Source organism: Dendropsophus ebraccatus, chromosome 6 (genome assembly GCF_027789765.1).
Source record: "Dendropsophus ebraccatus isolate aDenEbr1 chromosome 6, aDenEbr1.pat, whole genome shotgun sequence".
In the NCBI taxonomy this organism is placed as follows: Eukaryota; Metazoa; Chordata; class Amphibia; order Anura; family Hylidae; genus Dendropsophus; species Dendropsophus ebraccatus.
The window spans coordinates 98,483,022-98,494,112 of NC_091459.1; positions in this window are offsets into that span (position 1 = coordinate 98,483,022).

Below are 11,091 nucleotides of genomic sequence, written 5' to 3' on the forward strand. Positions count from 1 at the left end.
GATAGCTGCTTTTAATCCAAGATCTGTCCTGGGGTCCGTTTGGCAGGTGATGCAGTTATTGTCTTAAAAAATACTTTTAAACTTGAAGCCCTGTGCCAAACGGGAGTATCTGTGCCCTAACTTTGCACAACCTCTCTGTCCTCCTCCCCACCCTCTTCATCATTAGGAATACTCCAAGCAGATTGCCTCCTATTCCCCACCTGTGGCAGCCCGGCACATGGGCTGGATCGTTAAGGACCTGTGCAATGTTCAGCATGTAGAAAATGTTCCAATGGCATTACTAATGATGAAGAGATTGGGGATGAGGGACGGAGGGGTGGTGCAAAGTTAGGGCACAGATACTCCTGTTTGGCACGGGCTTCAAATGTAAAAGTTTTTTTTAGGACAATAACTGCATCACCTGCCAAACGTACCTCAGGACAGATCTTGGATTAAAAGCAGCTATCCGAAGGTACAAGTGGTTTGGGGGGGGGGGTCAGATTGTGGGTACAGATTCGCTTTAAAGGGAATTTGTCAGCTGTAATTAAACACATAAATATCTGCAAGCTTGAATGTCTCCTCTCCCCCCTTCTCCCTGCTGGATTGGAGTCCCAAGGAGGGTCAGGTATTGGAGGGGGAGTGAGGAGGTGTTGGCTTAGGAAAGCCTATTTGACTCTTTATACTATAGAATAAAAGCATTTTTCTACATTATGAAAGAACAGACAGATGTAAGAAAGGTACCATGTGTCTCCTTGTCCCAACATCTCTCTAAGGGTATGTGCACTCTGACGGAAACTCCGTTGCAGAATTCTAAACTCACGCCCCCGCTCGCGGACTGCGGCAGGCGCGCACATCTCTGCCCGTGTCTTAGACTCCATTCTATGCACGGGTGGATTCTGCCCTCCGTCCAAAGAATGAACTTGATCATTCTTTGGAATGGATGAAAGATTCTGCCTGTGCATAGAATGAAGTCTATGACACGGGCAGAGACGCGCGCGCCTGCCGCAGTCCGCGAGCGGGGGCGTGAGTTTAGAATTCCCGGACACAGCAACCAATGACAGCTCAGTTTTTTATTTTACCTGAGCTGAAAGCTGAGCTGTGATTGGTTGATATGGGCAATTTACACCACTTTCTGTTTTACACACTTTGATAAATCTGGCCCGCTGTAAGTTTACATTGTGTAGGAAATAGACAAAGTCCTCAAATACACTTTTGTAAACTATTCTGTTATATTCCAGTATCTGAATTGGTTCACAGGTCCTCCTTCTTTGTGGTCATAAAAGGTAACTTGGACACAGGGGACATCACAAATGGTACCTTTTTGATTTTTATGCACAAATGTCCTATGTATCAGTAAGTATGCCAAAGTAAGAAATATGTCCAATTTGCGTTTGATTTTCTGAAAAAGTCGAAACCTTAAATTGTACCTGTAGAAATCAATAATACAGGCGATTTTAAGAAACTTTTGTAATTTGGTTTATTAGCCGAAAAATGCATTTTTATCATGAGAAAGCAGTTTGAACCTCTCCCTCTGTCCTAATTGTTCTCTATGGAGAGGGGAGGGGTGGAGAGACATGAGGCACCAAAACAGTACAACAAAGAGTTAATTTACAGCTACCTCACTAGGCTATCTTCTCTTAAGTCAGCACTGACCTCTGAATAGCGGCTTTCACACAGCTCCTGCTGTGTAATCCTTTGTTCTCTGCTGCCGACTAATCTTCCTCCTTCCTCCTCCCCCCTTCCTTCTGCATAGAACAGAGAGGGGCATGTCTGATGCAACCAGACATAATTTCCTGATAATGAGCATTGAATGGAAAAGAGGAGGGAGGGGGGGGGGGGTACCTGGGAAAAGGCTTTTTGAATGCAGATAATAGCATATTTGACTAATAAACCCAATTACAACGTTTCTTTAAATCGCCTGGACTATTGATTTCTGCAAAAAAAAATTAATATATATATATATAATAGTGATACGCTTGATTTTGGCCTCTGGTTTGCGAGTAAATGTGTATGCAGAATATCACCACTTAATTCATTGCTGCTCATCAGTATCTTCTCCATATTAGGTATGGAGAATAATATATATACCACCTAAATCCTAACAAAATTCTGCGCGTGTGAACAAGCTCCTATTGGTAAATATTAGACGTCAGCTGTGGGTGCATGATACTTATTGCTAGGTAGGAACGGTAGGCCTTATTGGGTGCTTTGTATATCTTTTACAATCCAGCTTAAAAATATATGAATAGTCAATGCAGTATTGGGTATTCATATGCTAATCGGTCTATTTAGATATTGTGTTAATGAGCTTTAGGCATTCATGTGTTAATGTGCCAGACTATCCGTGGTATTTACCAGAATCATAATTACTATAAAAATAGAGTTGTATATGACAGAAAACAATTTAATAAAATACAATCAAGTCACATTATTATGATCAAGTTACTAGCCAAGGTAACCAACGTGTACAGAACAAACAGCAGCTAGATGGACTGTGAATGACTATAAAGGTCACAGGTATTATTTATTTATTTATAGAGCACCCTTAATTCCAGAGCGCTATACAATAGATAGGGGTAACAGACAGGAACAATACAAGATCAACACACATTACATAACGGCAAATGACAGACTGGTAGATGACGGAAGGGGACCCTGCCCGCGAGGGCTTACAATCTATAAGGTACGGGGAGAGAAACAGGAGGTAAAGTGCAGCCAGTCAAGTGTGATGCAGAATTGTTATAGGTTGTAGCCTACTTTGAAGAGATGGGTTTTCAGGTTACTTTTGAAGGACTGCAATGAGAGCCGGATGTGTCGGGGTAGTGAGTTCCAGAGTATGGGGGAGGCTTGGGCAAAGTCTTGGAGGCGGTTGTGCGAGGTACGGACAAGCGGGGAGCACAGACGGAGGTCACTGGAGGATCGAAGATTGCGCGAGGGGCGGTAGCGGGATATCAGGTCAGAGATGTATGGAGGGGACAGGTTTTGGATGGCCTTGTACATCATGGTCAACAATTGAAGACGTTGGGCAATGGGGAGCCAGTGAAGGGATTGGCAGAAGGGAGAGACAGAGGCAAAGCGAGGGGAAAGGTGGCTTAGTCGGGCAGCAGAGTTAAGGATAGACTGGGGGGGAGCAAGGGAGTTGATCGTTGGAAGGCCAGAGAGGGGGATGTTACAGTAATCCAAGTGGGAGATAATCAGAGCATGTACCAGCAGTTTTGTGGAGTCAGGAGTATGTGGAGCCATACTGCCCGCAGTGTATCCCACAGCTGCTGGAGGGTGGATGTGTTGGGGGTGGATCCATCCATCGAGCAAACACAATTGTCTAGGGGGTCCCACAGATGCACAATTGGGTTTCAGTCTGGGGAATAAGGGCCCAGTGTGATAGTCTTGGACATATTTTTTCAACAAATGTCTGACATTTCTAACTGTGTGTTGCTGCATTTTATTGCTGGAAGATCTCCACCCACCCCAGGGAAGACCATCAGCATGTTATGGGTGCAAGGATGGTTTATACCCAAATCGGTTGAGAACACCTTCCACATTGACGAGTAGCTCAGAGAAAGCCAGACCAGTGCTTTTAATTCCAGTCCTCATGGCCTATCAATAGGTCATGTTTTGAGGATTTTCTTATTATTGCCCTGGTGATCTAAATATAGTAAGTGCATCAGGCAAACTGCCCATGCATTCATTACTGTATAATATGTTGCCTTGGCTACTAAATTTAAAGGAGTATTCCACCTTTTTTCCTTTTTATTTAAATTGGTCCCCCAGCAGCAGGCTAGTGCATATACTTATCAATGATGATTGGTGTCCCGCAGTGCGACTTCATTCCGCTCATTCCACCGTTTAAATCCGATGTGCAGTGATATCACGTCTCTTCTGACCCCTTTACTGTCTCCAGGCTATTGGGGGCTGGAAGTAAGTGTCTCCAATACACACCTATGAGCCCTCTCACAGAGATGCATTGGAGACCCTGACTTCTGTCCGCCTTTGCTGCTGTGAAGAGGTCACGTGGGTGCCTGGAGGATTTGAACGGCACTGCAGGACCAGAATCAAGCTGGGCTGCGGGACATCAATCATTGGTAAGTATATGCACCAGCCTCTTGCTGGGGGACAAATAAAAAAAAAAAAAAAAAGTGGAATGCTGCTTTAGGGTGCCTTCACACCTACCGACTCGCACCGTTAATAATGCTGTGAGTCGGCTAGGTCCTTGCAGATCGCTGTCATTTTATACACGCAGCGGTCTGAACAACCGCTGGGTGTATGTAAATCTGCCGGCCGCTTAACCCCTTCTGATGCCGCCCGCCTCCCGCTCCAGCTCTGTATACATTACCTGTCCTCGCTCCACAGGGTCCCGGCGTCCTGCTCTCCCGCCCAGCCAATCAGTGGCTGCGGCTGGGCAACACACTGATTGGCTGGGAGGGAGAGCAGGACGCCGGGACCCCGTGGAGCGAGGACAGGTAATGTATACAGAGTGAAGCGGGAGGCGGCCGGCATCAGAAGGGGTTAAGCGGCCGGCAGATTTAAATACACGCAGCGGTCGTTTAGACCACTGCGTGTATGTACTGACAGTGATCTGCCAGGACCTAGCCGACTCGCAGCGTTATTAACGCTGCGAGTTGGTAGGTGTGAAGGCACCCTTAAGTATTTTGTGTGAAATTGTGAAATTTTGTTAGCTGTTTATATTGAACTTTCATTGTGTACCAATGCTGTAATTTCATGCAGTTGGCCACATGGCAGCAGGGTATTCTGACCTTGTACCTGCTGCTTGGTGGTCAGGAGGGGCTAATATGGAATGGCCTTACTAGACGCTGGATTAAACTACAAACTGCACAGAATCTGCTCCGAGGATGAAGGTAAGAGACTTGCCTTCATCGTCAGTGCCCCATGTGCAAGGGAGGTATCAGCAGTTTAGATTTGTTTGATGGTTTCCCCTTAATGACACCTTTTGAAATAGTTTTCATAATTTATTTTATTTATTATAATGCCGAAACACTTTCTCTCCATAGGTCCATGTTTAAAAAAATTGGTTTAAATTTGCTTGCACTGTGGTGTCTATTTTCCCTTTAGACATGTATGCATGATTCTCCCCTGTAGACTGCCTTATATCTGCTCTCCTTTTATTCAGCCAATGTGAGCTGTCCTCCAAGGTATCTCTTCCCCATGTCCACTCTTTGAGCTGCTGTGTAACGCACTTCACTTTCCTGCTGCTAATGCTGAGGAACAGACTTATCTTATTTTCTGGGTTGCCATGTGCAGTCTGCCAATAAGAGGCTGAAGGTGGGACAGAGCTGCAGCTGCTGATTGACAGGGAGCAGGGAAAGTATATATAGGGCTTTTGAATGTTTACTAGTCTAGCACTTACCAGATCAATATATATATATATATGCATAAACTGCAGGATACTTACCTCCATTACTTACTGATCTTGTCCGTGTTCTTTTTCCCTTGGTCTGTTCCTCCACTGACGTGACATTATCTTAAGTTCTGGATATTCCTCTTCATGTGTGCATCAGTCCATATATATTTCCCTGTAGTCTTTGCGGTGCGTGCTCACCCCCCCCCCCCCCCACCCCACATCACGGAGAGGGTCTTGGCTTCCAGTTATAAGTATAGCTTCAATAAAACAGGTCCCAATCCGAGACAAAGGTCAGTTGGCCTTTGTCTCCTGCGGTGGGGAGGATCGCTGTCAAGGCAGCTCCCAAGTGCATTAACAGCGTGGCCGAACTCTGCTGAACTGGTAATAAGATACAATTATCAAGTATTTAAAATTTCCAATTGCTTTGTTATATATTTTATGTTACCAAAATAAACACTTTAAACTAAAGTGTACATGTAATGATGTATAAAAAAAACCCCTTACAAACATACAGTATAGTTAATGCTTGCATTAGGTATGCTGTCAGTTTTTATTTTGTGGCTCCAGCGTAGTGCCACGCTGTACCGCTCATGCTCCTGCGCTTTAATCTGAACTTGTGGCCAGACATTTTTTTTTTTATTAATTACATTTGTCTTAGGTGAAAAAAATCTGATAGTTTACTCTGCTACACTGCAGCAGTGCATAGGCGTGTATGGCCACTGGCCAATCCGCATTCATCTTTATTGGGCCAGTCTGACAACTGACATCACCTCCTGCATTTGGTCTCTCTCTTTTTGCTGTTAATAAAGACCAAATGGCCTTAGTGACGGAGCCTTGGCTGCAGTTTTCCAGTGAGGGAGACACCTAGTGGCTAAATTTATAGCATACTATTTTAAATATAAAACAGGCAAAAAAATTAGTGAAATAAATTGTAAAGATGCAGTATAACAGAGGTCCTGCTGATTTATCATTATTTATAGGTAATGACCGGGCCCATTTAAAGACTACAGCCCACAAGTAGCTCCCCAAAAGACTGCTGGTTTTTCATACCATATGCAGGTACTGCCACAATATATAACTCTATAACTTGACCTATACATTTTAATGATATACTATGCCACTTTTAATGATTCTTCTAGAGATTTTAAATCATCAAACTGTGTTTGAAGGTTCTTTTTGACAATCTCCCAAGGCTATGTAAGTATAAAAAAAAACTAATCTGTTTTCTGGCTGAGCGTTGCTTTAGTCGAGACTTAATATAATTTATTTGTAATGAGATGTTCTTTCAGCAGTCAAACTACAATAACTAATGAAAATGGAAACTCTTATTAATTATGATAATTGGCCAAAAATATTGGTTGAATAGACTACAAAAATAATATTTTTGAAGCAGCCATATGTTTTCTAGCAGCTTTCAGGACTGAACCTTGATCTTCATTTGCCCAATACTTGGAAAAACAACCAACCACTGCTATCTCTTCATGTCTGTTACACTATTAAAGGAGAAGTCTGGCGGATTATGAAATTCGGCAGGGGGAAGTTGATTACAAGTACTAACTTCTCCCCGTGCCCATCTAAACTTGTGACAGGGATGATGTATCTATGGGTACAAGCAGGGGCGTAGCTAAAGGCTGATGGGCTCTGGTGCAAAATGTTAGCTTAGGGCCCCCTATCTCACCTGATCAGGCAAAGTCATATCTAACGTTATATCCAATTACTCTAATGTGCCACCATGTTCTAATGCACTGCCACTGCCTCCACCTCATGTACTGCACTACTGCCCCCTATAATTAATGGACTGTACTGTGTCATTGTCTAATCATTGTATTCCAATCTTTGACTCTCCAGCTGAAAAACTACAACTCTCATCATAAACTGCCAGTTGGAAACGATGAGGGTTGTAGTGCTGCAACCTGAAGAGCCACATGCTGCAAAACTACAACTTCCATAATAAACTGTCAGCAGGGCACAATGAAGTTTGAACTTCTGCAACCTGGAGAAGTCACCTGATATCACCTGCAGTCCTATGTAACACCACAGATAACAGTGATATCCCTCTGAGTACAGATAATGTAGTAGTCACCTGCAGTCCTATGTAACAGCACAGATAACACACTGATATCTCTGAGTACAGGTAATATAGTAGTCACCTGCAGTCCTATGTAACACCACCGATAACACAGTGATATCTCTGAGTACAGATAATGTAGTAGCTGTCACCTCGGGGCGCCCCTACTAAATGATGTTCTACAAAATAAGAAAAGTGTCATACAGGGACTCACAGGTGATGTCTTCTTTGATCTGAGGTGTCACTTTCTCTTTTCCTCTCCATCTGGCCCAGACCTCCATGATGATTCCTTCCAGTTTCATCCCCTCAGAACCTGTGAGACAAACAATTTAGGCTCCGCACATTTCTAGCAACTTCCTTTCCTTTCTCCCTCCTGTAGGCTCCCATAGTAACTGCGCTGTGTGGGATGCCCCCTGTATGTAGGATCCCCTGCTGTGCCCCCTGTATGTAGGATTCCCTGCTGTGCCCCCATGAGCTAATTAATGCCCCCAGAGGTGCCCCCATGAGCTAGTAATGCCCCCAGAGGTGCCCTCATATACTAATAATGCCCCCAAAGGTGCCCCCATATACTAATAATGCCCCCAGAGGTGCCCCCATATACTAATAATGCCCCCAGAGGTGCCCCCATGAGCTAATAATGCCCCCAGAGGTGCCCCCATGAACTAATAATGCCCCCAGAGGTGCCCCCATGAACTAATAATGCCCCCAGAGGTGCCCCCATGAACTAATAATGCCCCCAGAGGTGCCCCATGAGCTAATAATGCCCCCAGAGATGCCCAATGAGCTAATAATGCCCCCAGAGGTGCCCCCATATACTAATAATACCCCCAGATGTGCCCCCATATACTAATAATGCCCCCAGAGGTGCCCCATGAGCTAATAATGCCCCCAGAGGTGCCCCCCATGAACTAATAATGCCCCCAGAGGTGCCCCATATACTAATAATGCCCCCAGAGGTGCCCCCATATACTAATAATGCCCCCAGAGGTGCCCCTATATACTAATAATGACCCCAGAGGTGCCCCCCATGAACTAATAATGCCCCCAGAGGTGCCCCTAAAAAACAAACAATCTACTCACCTACTCCGCGCTGTGGCTGCAGGCAGCAGCTCTTCCTCCTCTTCGGGCTCCATCTTGCGAGCCGCAGGGACGGGACTTCCGGCAGGCGTGATGACGTCACATCATCACGCCTGCCGGAGAGGTCACGTCCCACCGTCCCATAGGCTGCGGGTATGAAGTGCCGGCAGCCTATGCGAGGGAATACAGGAGGAGGACGCTGACAGGTCCTGCTCCTGTATTCTGATCGCTTTAATGTTCCGCCCGCTTACTGTGCGGGCGGAACATCAAAGCGATCAGTGCATCCCGAGAAGCTGCGCGTCCGCGGCTTCTCGGGATGCTTAGAGACAAGTGGCAAGGGGGGCTGTGCGGGCCCCCCTAGCGTAGGGGCCCGGTCGCCATGGTGACCGCTGCGACCCCTATAGCTACACCGCTGGGTACAAGTACACAATTGACACTATCCGTTCTGACATCACCTCCCAGTCCCAAAGTCCCATTGGTCCTATTCCCTCTCCCACTTCCTCATCACTCTTAGCTTTTGATCCATTGACAGAGCAAGAAGTCTCCAAGCTCCTCTTCTCCTACTACCTGCCCTATTGACACTATTCCCTAACACCTACTCCAGTCACTCTCTCCTGCTGTCATAACTCACCTCACCAAAATATTCAACCCCTTCCTCTCCTCTAGCATCTTTCCTTCCTCCTTCAAACATTCTGTAAAAACAGCACTACTAAAAAAAACAAAAAAAAAACCTTCTTTAATCTATCATGTACAGCAACCTGTCTGTAATTTTCCCTTCATCTCTAAACTCCTGAAACATTTGATCGATTCTCGTCTAACCTGCTATCTCTCTGACTAACTCTTCCGATCACTTAACTTCACTGAAACTGCTCTCACCAAGGTGTCAAACGATCTCTTGACGGCCAAGTCACAAGGAAACTACTCCTTGCTGATTTTCTTAGATATCTTACCAGCATTTGACATGTGGACCACCAACTCCTTCTCTCCATGCTCTGCTCTTTTGGCCTCAAGGATTCTGTTTTCTCCTAGTTTTCTTCCTACCTCTCTGACCGATCCTTCAGTGTATTCTTCTCTGGCTCTACTTCTCCTTTACCTCTTACTGTTGGGGTTTCCCAGTCCTGGGACCGTCTCCTCTTCTCCCTCTATACAGCCCCCATTGGACAGACCATCAGCAGGTTTGGCCTTAACTACTTTCTCTACGCTGATGACACCCAGCTATACGCCTCTTCCCGTGACATCACCCCTGCATTCCTACAAAACACCAGTGACTGTCTATCTGCGCTCTCTAATATTATGACCTCTCTATTTCTCAAACTCAATCCTTCTAAAACAGAACCAACCTCAACCTGAGATCTCACTCATAGTCTCTGGTACTAGAATAACTCTTGTGCATTAAGCTCGATGTCTGGTGGTTATGCTAGACTCTGCTCCCTACTCTGTCACCTAAACCTCAAAAACATCTCCAGAATCCGCCCATTTCTTACCATTGACACAGATCAGACTCTTACTTTTGCCCTAATCCATTCTCGTCTTTACTACTGTAACTCCCCATTAATCGGTCGTCTTCTCTCTAAACTCTCCTCTCTCGTGTCTATCCCGAAAGCAGCAGCCAGACTCATCTTCCTCTCCAGCCGTTATACTGACATCTCCCCCTGTGCCAGTCACTGCACTGGTTGCCCATTAAATCCTATTAAATCCGTTCAAGCTCCTCACCCATAAAGCTCTCCACATTCTGATTCTATGTGCAATGGCAGGACCATCGGCAAATAAAGCTTTTGTTGCCTCTTGTGTCACCCCAGTCCCCTAGTCTGTAAGATCTTTGCCAGCAGGTCTCTCTTAATTCAGTAGTGTGAAAATGTTATGCACGTATTCTGTGTGTGTGTGTGTGTGTGTAAAAAAAAAAAAAAGCCTATTGTCTTCTAATAGCTGTCTTAGCTACCATAAGATATGTTTTGAGCTCTTTTGTGTTTGTATTATAAAGGAGTGGGATGGGTCTTCCAAGTTCCACTGTTAGATAGAGAGATCTTTCCTTAGCACAAGCCAACATAACCATTTACCTTAGCATCTAAAGAGTTAAATTGCCAGGAATGGAGTCATGGAGTTCAGTCCCAGCTATTGTTTTAGGAGCCTGGCTTCAGTTAAAGTCTGTGGTTATTGCACAGTTGTATGATCAGAATGATGTACATGATATATTATTATAGTGCTTAGAAAAGCAGTATATTGTAATCCGTAATCACCCTGCGCTACAGTGAGCAGGCAGACCATTAGAACACCAGGCCCCTCTCCCTCTTTGGGCCCCTAGAGGCACTGTGGGCCCCAGCACTTGCACACAGTAAGCCCTGTCTTGACGTCAGCCCTTGACTCAGTGTACCCTGTGACCAAAGTTGTGACTGCTGTCTACCATGGAAAAAATACCCACATACAGTGGCTAATGGCATTATGATGTTCTGGCAACCATGCCACCATGCCCCTATATAAAAAAAAAATCGGGCCATGTCAGAACACAATAAGAAGTGAAGCAATAACTCTTCAGCTTTAAAAATGGAGTAGGAAGGTCCCCGCTGTGCATCCATGTAGAAGTTAGGCTCTGTCTATGCCCTTATGTAGT